Raw genomic sequence first — 13,498 nt, 5'->3', positions numbered from 1 at the left:
ATTATTTAACACACTGTACTACGATTTTTTTTTTCAAGTTTATGGGCTAGATAAGCCCATAAACTTGAAAAAAGCATTTTACAGTGTGTTAAATTAATTTTCATTATCTGATATTTTAAATATTTCTACCATAATCATACAAATCTTTTAATAATCAAATTTTAATCAGTCTCAGATCCTTGAAGATAAACGCCAAATAATCTCAGGTACTTTTTATTTATTTTTAAACAAAGTTGCTTGAAAGCAACTTTTCTGAACAATGTGTGTCTTTATTTTTTGAAATAAGAAAGTTAGTTTTTGAATTTCAATGTTTGAAGGCACTAAAAGAAGGATAATTTTAAGAAAAAAAAAAAAAACTTCACTGAAGACACCAAACGCCTTAATCCTAATACAAAAGTACTATGGACTTTTGTCTTGGTGAATTCCAATCCTGGACCACTGTGCAATGCTGGCATGGTAAATTTAGAGCTGGTTCCTTTTTTATTTTCATATGTATGCCCCCACCCACCTCAAATCCATGTGCCCCTCTATGAAATGGCCACACTTGTTACTATACAAAATTTAGTTGTTTCTAATTAAAACTATGGTACATGTAAAACTTGTCTGCAATCAGCTCGTCATAAAACTTAAAAATACTATTTTTTGGATATTAGCTTGTCAGTGGGTCTACGTTCAGCGCGAAAAGCTTTACGATCTTTAACTAAAACTAGCTCTAATGGAAATCTAATCTCTTGGACGATAAATCAACACTTTTTCATGAAGCCTGAAAACCCGAATCAAAATTACCAATTCTTCAAGATCTTTCATTTTCCTTGAAAGTCTAGACTTTTGTGGAGATTTTTGAACTTCTCTAAAATTATTGGAACAGCCCCAAAGATCTCTGACCTTGAATGAAGTTTAATAGACTTCCTTGAATTTATCAAAAAAAAAAATTTAAAAGTTCCCGCATATTTCCAGAAGTGATTTGAAATGTCTCGAAACTTTTCGATACTTTCGAACTCATGAAATTTACTTCAAACGCAACAAATTTCTCTGCGCTTCTCTGGACTTGCCTAAAACTTTCGTTCTTTCACGAAGTTCCCTAAATTTTCAAGGAATTCTTGGAACTTCTCTTACGTTCCAACAATTCTTGATATTCATGGAACTTCTCTAAACAACTCACAATGTTCTAAAAAATGTTGGAACACTCTTGACAATCTCGGCATATTCCATAATACCTCTACGCTTTTGTGAAAAATCATGAAATTAATTAACGGAACGGCTGTGAAGTTCTCAACCCCTAGAAATGCACTGAACATCTTCGAAAACAATTAAATTGCCTACAAACTTTTCTAAAGATCCATAGACTTCCCTGAAGATCTCCAAACTTTGCTGAAGTTTTTGGATATTGTTATTGATATTGATATTGCTTTGAAGTAAATTGAACTACCCTGAGGTTCTCTGAACTTCCTTGATGTTCTCACAATTCTCCTGAAACATTTGGTTCTGCCCAAAAAATAAATGGAGCTGTCATGAAAATCTTCAAACTACCCTCAAAATCTTTGAACTTACGTTCCAAAATGTGTCTGAAGATTTCTTATCTTTTCAGGAGTTATCTCCCTGGACCTTCCTGATATTCTAGGAACTTCCTAAATTGTCCTGAAGCTCGTGGTCTTGAATTTATAGAAACTAACCTTAGCTAATATTAACAATTACCCTAATGTCTGGACTTCCTGAAGCTACTGGGATTACCCTTAACATCTCTGACGATTTTTAGACCTTGCTGAGGTTCGTTTAACTTTTTTAAGGCGAACCGCTGTTGGAAACTTCTAATTAATATAAACACATCACAAAACATACAACAATGAAACTGGATTTCTATGTATGCTGCAGTGCAGCAAAAAGGGAGTTCGAATCATTTTACAGTTTCCACAAATTTCTTCAAATTTTCTACCCTATAGTTTTTTTTTGTTGATATCCCTGAAATTCATATCGTGGATCCCCGTTAATCTGAACGACACTTTGTGCATATTAACGGGGTTTTTTTTAAAATCTTTATTTAAGAGATTTTTAGCCATAGGCTAGTTCATCTCTTTGTCATGGGGAGGTCTCAGAAGGATAACCTCGGAAACGGAGTTTTTGTTTGACAGAGTGTTTTAATTTTACTAACATTGTTGTTGGGTTGTTTGCTGCTATTCTGCGGGTGGACACCGTCACGAGGACCGACGGCGCATCCCATGTGGCATCCCACCGCCTGCTAAGGCTGTAAAGTACAGCCTTCCTGGCTCTTCAAGGGAAGTTAAAAAGGACATTTAACATTGAGCTGAACAAGGCGGCACCGTGACGAGGTCCAAAGGCTCATCCCGTGCGAAACCGTCCCGACAGCCGGAAGAAAACTCACAAACAGAAAATACAAGAGGACCTAACTAAATACAATGATACAGTTTGGCTTCCCTAAGGAATACCAAGAGGGCGTCAGCAGCGGTTGCGTTGTCCCCGAGGAGGTTCCGGATGCTGGAGGTAATCCCGTAGGCCTCCCTGAGGCTGTGGAATTCTGGGCAGACACAGAGGATGTGCTCCACGGTCGCTGGAACTCCGCAGATAACGCAGCTTTTTCTGAATGGTCCTCCGCCGAAATTGTGGCTAAGTCTGCAGTGTCCGGTTCGGAGCCTGGATAACACCTTCTGATCCGGTTGATTTCGGAGGTCCGTCCATGCCTCCGTGCTTCCTTTAACCTTCCGGATAAAGGTCCCCTGGTGCTGAACCACTGCTCGTTCCATGCCTTGCGCGTTATGGCTTTGATCCATCGTTTAATGTCTTGCAACGGCACCTTGTCAGTGAACCTGGGACCGGATGGTCCAGATTCAGCAAGGTGGTCCGCTGCCTCGTTGCCTGGTATCCCACAGTGTCCAGGTATCCATGTGTATACAGTGCTGCTTGGGGCAAACTTCAATATGGCCTGGATCCACGGATGTGACGGAGCTGTCGAACGGAGTTCCTGTATGGCGCTGTGGGAATCCGTCAGGATGAGGACTGTGGCTGCATGAAAAATTGCAGCAGCTTCAGCAGAAAAAACGGAGCATTGCGGCGGTAAACTATTGCTGGCAAGTATACCACTTCTGGATACTCCGATGCCAACGCTTGAGTTGGATCGGGAACCGTCAGTGTACCGGTGTATGAATTCGGCGTATCGTGAGCTGAGAAGTTCGGCAACGGACCGACGCAGGGCCTGAGAGTTGTCCCCTGCCTTGAACCGGCTCTTAATCCTGCTGTCTATCTTGGGGTCGGAAGAGAGCCAACTCCTCTCTCCGTGCCAGTGGGTCCTAGCCACCGGGGGAGGTCGATGTTGGCGATCGTGCACAGGATTCTGTTCCCCTCGTCGAGAAGGAAGATCCTGCCATTTCCAGCAGTTTTCGCAACAAATGATGCGGCTTTGATTAACGGGGTTCATTTTTAATTTGAATTTCCAATAACCCTATGACCATCAGGAAAGCGATTTTCTGGTAACCGTATTTGCTTTTGGGATTTGATTCTGCGTTCTGTTTCACACTGTTCCGTTTAACTTTGCTCCATTCCATGTGCTAAACGACGTTTGAGTTACTTTTAGTTTACACGGCGAGCAGATTAGTGGGGTTCAAGCTAAAAAGTGTTCAGATTAAAATCGGTCAGCCGGGGTTCCATGGTAGAACTTATCAAAAGTTCCTGCTCATGAGACCACCTTGAAGTTATAGAAGCTTCCCTGAAATACCTGAAATTATACAGAAATTCCCTTTTTATCCCGCAGTCTGTTCATAAAACTTACTCAAAATCCACGGTATTTCCTGCCATTCCTTGGAACTTTTTCACAAAGTTTTTGATAATCACCCTGAAGTTATCTAATCTTTCCTAATGTTTTTGCTACTCTTCTGATAGTTAATTTTTAAACTTCTGTAAAGTTCCTGCATTTTTTTTCAAAAATTAATGGCACGCTATTGGATCTTCACTTAATTTCCATAAATTTTCCGGAAACCCACTGAACTACTCTGGACCTATCTGAACTTACCCTAAAAGATTTTAAAATTCCGTAGTTCTGGACGAGCTTCAAGATTCCCAAACTACCGTTTAGTTTCTGTAAATTCTTTTTTATTTTTGAAAGTTCCATGAAATTCTCAGACCTTCTTGAAGGTTCTCTCATTCTTTTGACGTAGAACTACGTCTTTGTGGACTACACTGGGGTGCAAATAAAAAATAGTGTTACGAAATAGTGTCAGGTTTTAAACGCTTATAGCTTGACCATTCATTGATGGATTTCAGTTCTTTTCACACCACTTAAAACAGATTTGATGTAAGATTTTATTGATCAAAAGATTATAGTAATTTTCATTTGCACATAAATTGAAAATTGATCAATCTTTTTGACCGCAATCAACCAATCACGTGCTTGCTTGCTGTGACTATCGAAAGAATAGACAAAGACGAGCCGATTGCGAGGTTATAAAAGAGCTTTCCTGTACTTTGACTATATGTTTTTAGTATTACTTCTACGTGAAGTCAACGATTTACATAGTTGAAGATGCTAATTTCAAAAAACAGACTGTAGTGGTAATTTTTATACGATAGATGGAGTAGATGAAAGCATAGAGTTGATAGTTCCGTTAGAGTACGGCAGTGTGAAGATTGTATATAGATATTAGACAAGCGAGCTAGGACAACTTTTAAGGAAGGTACAAATCGGTTTTTTCATCTCTCTTTACCAAACTCCCCCTTTGGAGAGGGATGGTGAGGGGTGTCCCCCCCCCCGCCAACACTGGCAAAAAGAGATGAAAACCGACGCGCTCATGTACCAACTGTATGTTTGAAACAGTTCTACCGATTTTTTACCGCACTTCAGTTGTTATTTGAAGGAAGGCATCCAGTCGTAGGTTTTGGAAATTGCAACTATTGTTTACCCCTACCACGATATGTGCTCCTGTCATCGTCCTGTACGTTTTGATTCAGGTCGTCTGTGGATGTGGCGCTTGTTCCATTGTTAGATGTCGTACACGGCCGATGAGACTAACTCAAAATTGAGTAGGATTTCTCTCAAAATAGTGTGGTTACTCACTGAGTGACTAAAATTTTCCATTATTCAGTAGGTACTTAAAAATTGGTTGTACATGTTTGAAACCTAATTTTAAATTGGATAGGAACTGATTTTTGAAAAATGACAATTGAATTCTATTAAGGAATTGAATGTCGCTTGATTTCAAAACTTTGGACTATTTTTTTTATTTCAGAATACATTTAAAACATTTAAAACCCCTCTCTGATACTAAGGGTGCTAACATAGTCACGCCCAATTCGAGGTTACTTTCACTTAGAATAAGTCCCGCATGTATGCTTCACCGTTATAATGGATACTGGTCTTACATACACGCTTCCAGGTTCGAATATATTCTTCAAACCTGGCACGTATTTAGTTTATGATTTTAAATTGTAAAATGTATTTGGACTGGTCTCATCATGTTAATTTGATCCTCCAATCCATGGGTTCCACAATTTTGATTTTCTCTAAGCTTTGCGTCTCATTTCGTGATGCACCTTTGTCGTAATACTTCCTTTAACGAACACAAATTTTCTTGCATTGTTATGGTCATCTGGGAGGAGGTTCGCGTGTAGTGCTTTCCCCAGGAACAGTTTGCGGCCACCAACTGCCACCCGTCCAGTCTTGGGCGTATCCAGCGAGGCATCTTTCATATTGCTCGCAATCTCCGACGCCGGCGAGAGACCAGCAGCCGAGCACTTTGGCAAGCGGAAAACCACGTCGGCCACCGAATCACCACCAAAACTCACGACGGACACATAATCAACACGTTCCCGAGCTAATTCACCAACCGGACCGATCTCTCAATAGAACTACACGCCGAAAGTGTAGCATCCGAACTCGGAGAACCGGGCACCGAACAATGGAACTGAATCTGCGTTGTATATTTTGGAGGTTAGATTCAAGTTCAACCGAGCCACTCAAGGCAAACACAGGCAAAACACAATTTATCACTAAATGATAACTTTATGAACACTTTCAATTAAATTTCAGCACACAAATTAACAAATTTAAAGCCAAAATGTGTTTAATTCGCTTACGAAAAATACGCAGCAAAAGAAAAAGACGTCAGCTTTCGAGCGCGGCCTACTGCGATCTCCCCTCGCACTTCAGTTCATTATGTGTATAAAATATTCTTGTAATATTCATTACAGTTCCTTTGGAAGATGTAGTGAGTATGCAGTCTACGAAAATGTCGTGTAAATTTTGGATTCCTGAAACCGACACATGTAAGCGGCCCTTTTGACGCAAGAATCAGTTGAAAGAAACGAGAAAATCAATTCAATCAAACGTTCTCTTCGTTGAGTTGCTTATGTTTCGGTTTGAGAACACTTAATTTTTTTACATGAAATGGTTGTTTACGTTCCATGATTAACGTCCAATATGGATTACGTCTCGTGTAAAAGTAGTTATTTCGAAGTGTGTGGTATTCATAATATCTACTACATTTACTTAATATTATTAATACCATACTCACTATATCTACTACACCTATAAACATTTTTCAGAAACCTTATGAAATTCACCTCCGACCTGCTATTGAAGTTTGCTAATAATTTTCTTGAAGCTTTCCTCAGAACACTTCTGAAAATTTCAACATAACTTTGTTAAAATTATTTTTAGAATGTTGCAAAGGTTCTCCTTAAAATCCCCTAATATTTATTAAGAACCCGTGAAAGTTATCTCTCGAGCTAAAAATTTCCTTAGAATTCTAGCTAACATAGTCAATCTTTGAAGTGTCAGACTGTTGAAAAACAAGCTAATTATAAGAACGTTGAAAATATTTTAATATTTCAGATTCTTGGAAAAGTTGTAGAGTCATTGAAGTTTTAATGGAAGAGAAAAAATTTCAAAATTTCAAATTGGATTTTAAGAACAAAATATTTAAACATTTTAAAATCTGAATAATTTTTCTCAGTCCTTCAATAAAAACCCAAAATCATGAGCATTTTCAAAGTCTGTAATTATCAAAAATAAAAAAAAATATTTTGCGGCTGAGTTATTGGCAACAGCTCTCTCCCCTGCGCCCTGGCTACGTCTATGATTGTTTGAAAATTGCATACATTTTTAGAAAACTCGTCCTCCATTAATAGGATCACTATTCCAGTAGTTGTGATAGATGCCAACTTTGGATCCTAAAATAGTGAAATGCATTGGTTTCTTATGGATTACACTATTAAAGGCAGATGCAAAAGAGTAAAAATCTTAAGATAAAATAATTATATTCCGTGATTTTTGGGCTAATTATAAGTTTGAAATATACAAATATGCATTAGTTGAGGAGAGCTACCGCTGAAAAATAATCTTATCTGGGTCTTCCTCACTATTCCGGCACAATTCCACTATTACTGGAACACCTACCCTACCCGTTCAAATTTCAAATAATAAGCTCCCGCTGCACGTGACCTGAAAATCCATTCAGGGAAACGAAAAATTCATTCACACTTTGATCACCCACACCAGAATCCAAAGTCCATACGCGTGTGACAAACTAACCGTTCAGTAGACAGCAAATGAAAACGAGTTGGTTAGCATAGGAATTCAGACGCAAACGCCCGCCCGCCCGAGAGCGACACACGCCAGGCACATCCATGTAATTATGCTTCACCGCATCCAAACTAACTGAACGCACACACATAGTGCCGGCTAAAACACGGCCGCTGTTGTTATTGTTTTTCGCTTCCCAATTGAATTTCATTCTGCAACTGCTGCTGCTGCTGCTGCTGCATCGACGAATGCTTTTCAGGTGCAACATCGGGGGACACGGCTGCATTTCTGGATAACCGCGAATATATGCTCCAATTCTTCGGCACTAGAACTGAATATTGAAACGAAGCAGCATGCGAAACATTTATGGGAGACTGGGGTTCATGTGCAGAGCTAGGTTGGTAAGAGCTTTACCAATTCTCCGAATCCCCTCTAACCGCAGTACTTTTTCATTGTCCATACATGATTGTATCAAACTACTGCCGCACACGCTCGATTCCAGGTCGCATTCTCTGTACCGACCGCTGCAGCCGCCACCACACCGGGAACCAAAACCGGAACGTGTGGATTAATGTATTAATGAGTCGCATGGCCGTCGGTGGCAGTAGTGTACACCTAATTTCAAATGTGGCGCTCGCGCGACTGGCGGAGCCACTTTTTTGCTTTTGTTTTCTATTTTGCGTTTTTTCTAACTTTCCAGCCGGAAGTTAATTTGACCACACAAAAAAAGTGCGTCGCTCGTAGTGCGTCGTTTTCCATCAATTATTGTGGCGGCTTTGGAATTTTGTGATGAATCGGTAGTTTGGAATTTTTTTTTGCCATTGTATTGTGGTAAATTGGATTGAACTGGATTGTGGTTTTCGGTTGGAATTTAAATGGAAACTATTTAGCGAAACATTGAAACATGCGTTGTATTATTTTTAGGTCACAATTTATATTTGAATTTAGAATGTAAATCAAAATTAGTCAATTCAATTGTTTCAGATCCAAATCGCGATCATAAAGACACATTTCATCGATCAGGCCATACGAACCCGCCGAACGTCTGTCTACGACTGGAATTGAGGGGCTGTTGCGCGTGTTCCACTCGTTGTTGGCATTCGTCTTGTCGTGATAAAGTGGGGGACTTGGAATATGAATGGCAAAGAAAGGCCAACAATCTGTTTTACCGATGATACACATAGTAACATAGCATGGCAGGCCAATTTTAGTGAACGTACCGTTACTGCTGCCCCTTCTCCAAGACGATGCCTAAATCGCGGTCTATTTAAGTGCATGGCGCTGTTGCTACTTTCACTTTCGATTTCGCTTCGAGTCTTTCTTTGCGTTTCACGGTTTTGCTCAAGTGAAACTGGTTAGGTCATTGCAATCGGGTGTTTGCTTGACTACACTGGAGGTGGGATTTCTTGTGTGGAAATTGACTGGATTTTTGTATGAGCGGCTCAATGGTCTAGGGGTATGATTTTCGCTTTGGGTGCGAGAGGTCCCGGGTTCAAATCCCGGTTGAGCCCGAATTTTTTACGTTAAGCAACATTACGTGCTTACAATCTTGAGCTATTTGGGTTTTCTATTTATTTTTGAATGACACACCAATCACTGGATGATGTAATTAAAGCTATATAATAAAATAATTCATAAACTTGTATGCTTTTTTCATATCAGGTTCGTCGCCTAAAGCTTAATGATTTCTGCATTTCGGATGATCTTGATTGGAAAACTTGATGCGCTACAAAAATTCTGTTTGACATGATTTTACCCTGTCTGCGGGACGAGGTTAATTTTATCTAATCATTATTTGTAATTATAACAAAATGATTCTACTCTCGTATTAAATAACGTAGCCGTTTTTACTAGATGGCTGATATTGACTAATGAACAACAGTAAAACAGTATACTATTTTATAATGTAACAACTCGTACGTTGGAGATATAATCAACATTAATGACATTATAACAAGTTAAGCTTCAATTATGATTGTCCGATTTGCGTTCAATTTCTGGATTAAAGGATTAATCCTTTATCAACTCTATAATTCGCATACGTACCTCACGCCAAGTAATCGATTATGTGACATTGACCACTAGTGCGTTTGTTGTATATATATAAATGGGACAAAATCACATCAATCGTTTTAAAATGCATCCAAAGGCATTAATTTTGGATTAATCCCAACATTTCAATAGACACCTGCGTACCAATAAATGTACTGTGTAAATGTAAATTACTGTATAAATGCAGTAAATGGATGATAATAAATGGGCCAATAAATGTATTGAGACATGCTTGTAGTAACAACGAAGTGTGAGCGAAATTATGGAGTGATGTAGAGAGCGTGTAACGGAGCCACAGGGCAGTCTCGTTTGGTAACTGGGTGAGTTCCATATCACCTAAGACCTGTCAGCGAAAACGTCAGGAAGAGTACAACGGGTGACGTGGCTCTCAAACGTCACAGGCAGCATAAAAAACATTTAAGTTAAATTAGTTAAAAGTAACGCTAATTTCTATACTAATCAGGCTAATCAGAGAAATTTACGATCCAGTAAAAGCAAAGTGACTAGGTGAATTATTGTTTATTTTAGTTTCTATAAAAATATTTATCCTAAATTTGATATAGGTGGCAATTACTTCAGCTTTGCACTAGGCGACGTTTTGCCTAATTGTTGGAGATGGAGCTAACATGCATTTATTTAAATATCTACCTAAACGCACCACACAACACCCTACAGTGTAAATCTCTCTGTAAAGAGTGGATAGAGCGCGCATGCGCAATCAGCCTCCGTCCACCGATCACTGACCGTTAACCAAAACGATCGATGCAAACCCACTCCCTATGTAAAAATTGTATATAGATTAGTAGTCATTAACAAACGAATTGAAACAGACGTTCGGTCGATAGTTCTGTGCTTTACTTTCTTATCACGGTCTGGGTACTTAACGTTTGACGTGCAACTTTGCGGGACTTTGTCATTTGTGCGGTAGTACTTAATTAGTGTAGCTTCAGTCGGACCTTAGTGAAAAGGTCGACGAACTTCTCAAGTGGCCTACATCTGAAGAAATAGTGGTGTTTCCTGGACGAAAAAGGCTTGTGGCGACCCAAGCCCCCGGTCAGTAATTCGGTTCATGCAAACCGGACTTTGTACGTTTTTCGGTGGCTGCTAAACAGCAGCAAAGTAAGACCTTCGGTGGCCGGCATAGTTCTGACTCGAACTAAGTAGTAAGTACATACGATATAAAGTGAATTTAAAATGCTAAACTAAAGGGTGATACGGTCAAAATTTGGTCAAGGGAAAACGCGTGTAAATCGGTGAAATCGTTTATTTAAAAAATCAAATTAAATTTCTTTTTCAAGTTCAATTAGTATAAAATTCAGGAAAAATATTCAGTTAGGCTTCCGCTTTTCCAAATCCGAATTGCCGGGCCTTACGCTTGACCCCTGCCATCAGATTTTGTACAGCCACCTTGTCCACCTTCTTCGCCGCAGAAAGCCAGTTTGCCTTGAACTGCTGCTCGCCCTTAGCAGTTTTTTTGGTCTTCTTTAGGTTCCGCTTGACAATAGCCCAGTATTTCTCAATTGGGCGGAGCTCTGGCGTGTTGGGAGGGTTCTTGTCCTTGGGAACCACCTGCACGTTGTTGGCGGCGTACCACTCCATGGCCTTTTTACCGTAATGGCAAGATGCCAAATCCGGCCAAAACAGTACGGAACAACCGTGTTTCTTCAGGAAAGGCAGCAGACGTTTATTCAAACACTCTTTCACGTAAATTTTTTGGTTGACAGTCCCGGAAGCTATGAAAATGTTGCTTTTCAAGCCACAGGTACAGATGGCTTGCCAAACCAGATATTTCTTTGCGAACTTTGACAGTTTCATGTGCTTGAAAACATCTGCTACCTTTCCCCTTCCTTTTGCCGTATAAAACTCCTGTCCCGGAAGCTGCTTGTAGTCGGCTTTGACGTAGGTTTCGTCGTCCATTACCACGCAGTCAAACTTCGTCAGCATCGTCGTGTACAGCCTCCGGGATCGCGCTTTGGCCGTCGTATTTTGTTTATCATCGCGATTTGGAGTCACTACCTTCTTGTAAGTCGATAGTCCGGCTCGTTTTTTGGCTCGATGCACGGTTGTAGACGATACACCCAGCTTATTTGCGGCATCTCGGAGAGAGAGGTTAGGGTTTCGCTTGAAACTACCGGCAACTCTCTTTGTCGTCTCAGCGGCTTCCGGTTTTCGATTTCCCCCCGATACAGACTTCCTGGCTGTCGACAAACGTTCCCCAAACACTTTAATTACATTTGTAACGGTTGATTTGGCAACTTTTAGCGATTTTGCCAACTTTGCGTGCGAGTAGCTCGAATTTTCGCGATGCGCGAGCAAAATTTTGATACGCTGCTCTTCTTGCTTGGACGTCATTTTGACAACTGAAGAGTGAATTCCAAAATCAAAATAGGAGCAACATTCTACACACACACCTTCAAAATGAGGGGTGTTCAGGTTTTTTAAATGCAAAATTGAAAGAAATACGTCAAGTTGATATTGACCAAATTTTGACCGTATCACCCTTTATCTATTTAAAAATATTATCACAGCTTGTTACTAGAACGGAATAAAATAATTTCCAAATTCGGAAGATAGTTTCAGGTTAGAGTAGAGGAGAACACGAAATCGTAAGATGAATTTGTTTGAAATCGTTCAACATTATAATTTACGTATTTAATATATTACAGTTTTGAAGCTGTGTACAAGCTGCTATCGGGACGCGTTTCTCTCCCAATCCGAAACAGAGGAAGTGCCGAAAATGGCCACCGCCAAGGATAACAAGGCAAAGTGGTTGCAGCCTATGAAAACAACTCAAAATTCAATAGAACTTGCATCAAAATTGCAAAAATTGGGGTTACTGAGTAAATGAGTTTTTTTTTTTTTTAAAGAGATTTTTAGCCTTAGGCTAGTTCATCTCTTAAATCAGTAAATGAGAAAAATTGTTAATATGTGGAATATGTGGAAAATTGAGAGATATTTCACTCAGTTTATTAGTATACTCCTCGACTGAGTAAAATGTCGGTCGATTTTCCTTATATTCAAGCAGTTTTTCCTGGATAGATGAGGAAGATTCTACTCACTCACTGAGTAACATCACTTTTTGAAATTTTCAGTCGAATTCAACTCAGTCACTGAGTTATTCTCATAGCAAGTTTTCCACAACATTAATTTCATTGACAAATCAATGGAACTCTTAGAGATTTCTGGAAAGTATTCTCAACATTGAAGTTGCTAAACAAATTCTGACAGAGACCTAGGGGGGGTCCTGTAGCATTTTTTGACGTAGGATTACGTCTTTTGGCAACATATTAGGGGGTGCAATTTAAAAAAACCAAAATCGACCGCGTTATGAAAAGTGGTCAGGTTTTGAGCAGTTATAACTGTGTCAATAGCGGATGGATTTTAATTATAAATAATCCAATCGCTTGTAAATTTTTCTAAGAATTTGCTCAAATGAACATTCAAAGTGTTTTTATGTTACTTCATACGCGAAGTTAGCGATTTTCAGAGTTGGTTGGAAATGCTAACATGAAGCTTTAGTGTGATAATTTATTAGCTAGAGAATGATCTTTTAGAAGAGAGTAGGTGGATAGTTCCGTTAGAGTACGGCAGTATGAAAATTGAATAGAAGTTGAAAATGAGCGAAGGGCCATTAATGCGACAGTTTTTAAAGATAGACGCACATCTTTGCCTAACCCGTACGATGTACGCGGGGACTTGAAGTATGTCTCCAAGTCTACAGGCAAAAATGTGCGTCCCTCTTTTTGCTCATAAACAGACTGCGGCTGTGGAATAGTTCTAGCGACGTTTTCATCACTACCTAAAGCCCCAAGTTGCGAGAGCATTTCCAGTCGATGGTGTGTTATAATGCAATTCTTCTTTACCCAACTATTGTGTAGGTGTAGTCTTCTCCAACTCGATGGTGATGTCGATTTGCCA

At 39.6% G+C, this 13,498-nt stretch overlaps 1 protein-coding gene and 1 non-coding gene across 4 annotated transcripts in view; both read left to right on the top strand.

Annotated features, from left to right (window-relative positions):
- Window positions 1-13,498, top strand: part of LOC135702707 (uncharacterized) — a 62,253-nt gene that overhangs the window by 23,325 nt on the left and 25,430 nt on the right. The window lies entirely within an intron of this gene.
- On the top strand, window positions 8,968-9,039 carry TRNAP-UGG (transfer RNA proline (anticodon UGG)). The gene has a single exon. It is a non-coding gene; the product is annotated as a tRNA-Pro (tRNA).

Source organism: Ochlerotatus camptorhynchus, unplaced genomic scaffold, assembly GCF_037179485.1.
Source record: "Ochlerotatus camptorhynchus isolate MF236.1 unplaced genomic scaffold, CSIRO-AGI_Acam_v1.1 ptg000196l, whole genome shotgun sequence".
NCBI classification, from domain to species: Eukaryota; Metazoa; Arthropoda; class Insecta; order Diptera; family Culicidae; genus Ochlerotatus; species Ochlerotatus camptorhynchus.
This window is presented reverse-complemented; position numbering and strand designations above follow the sequence as displayed.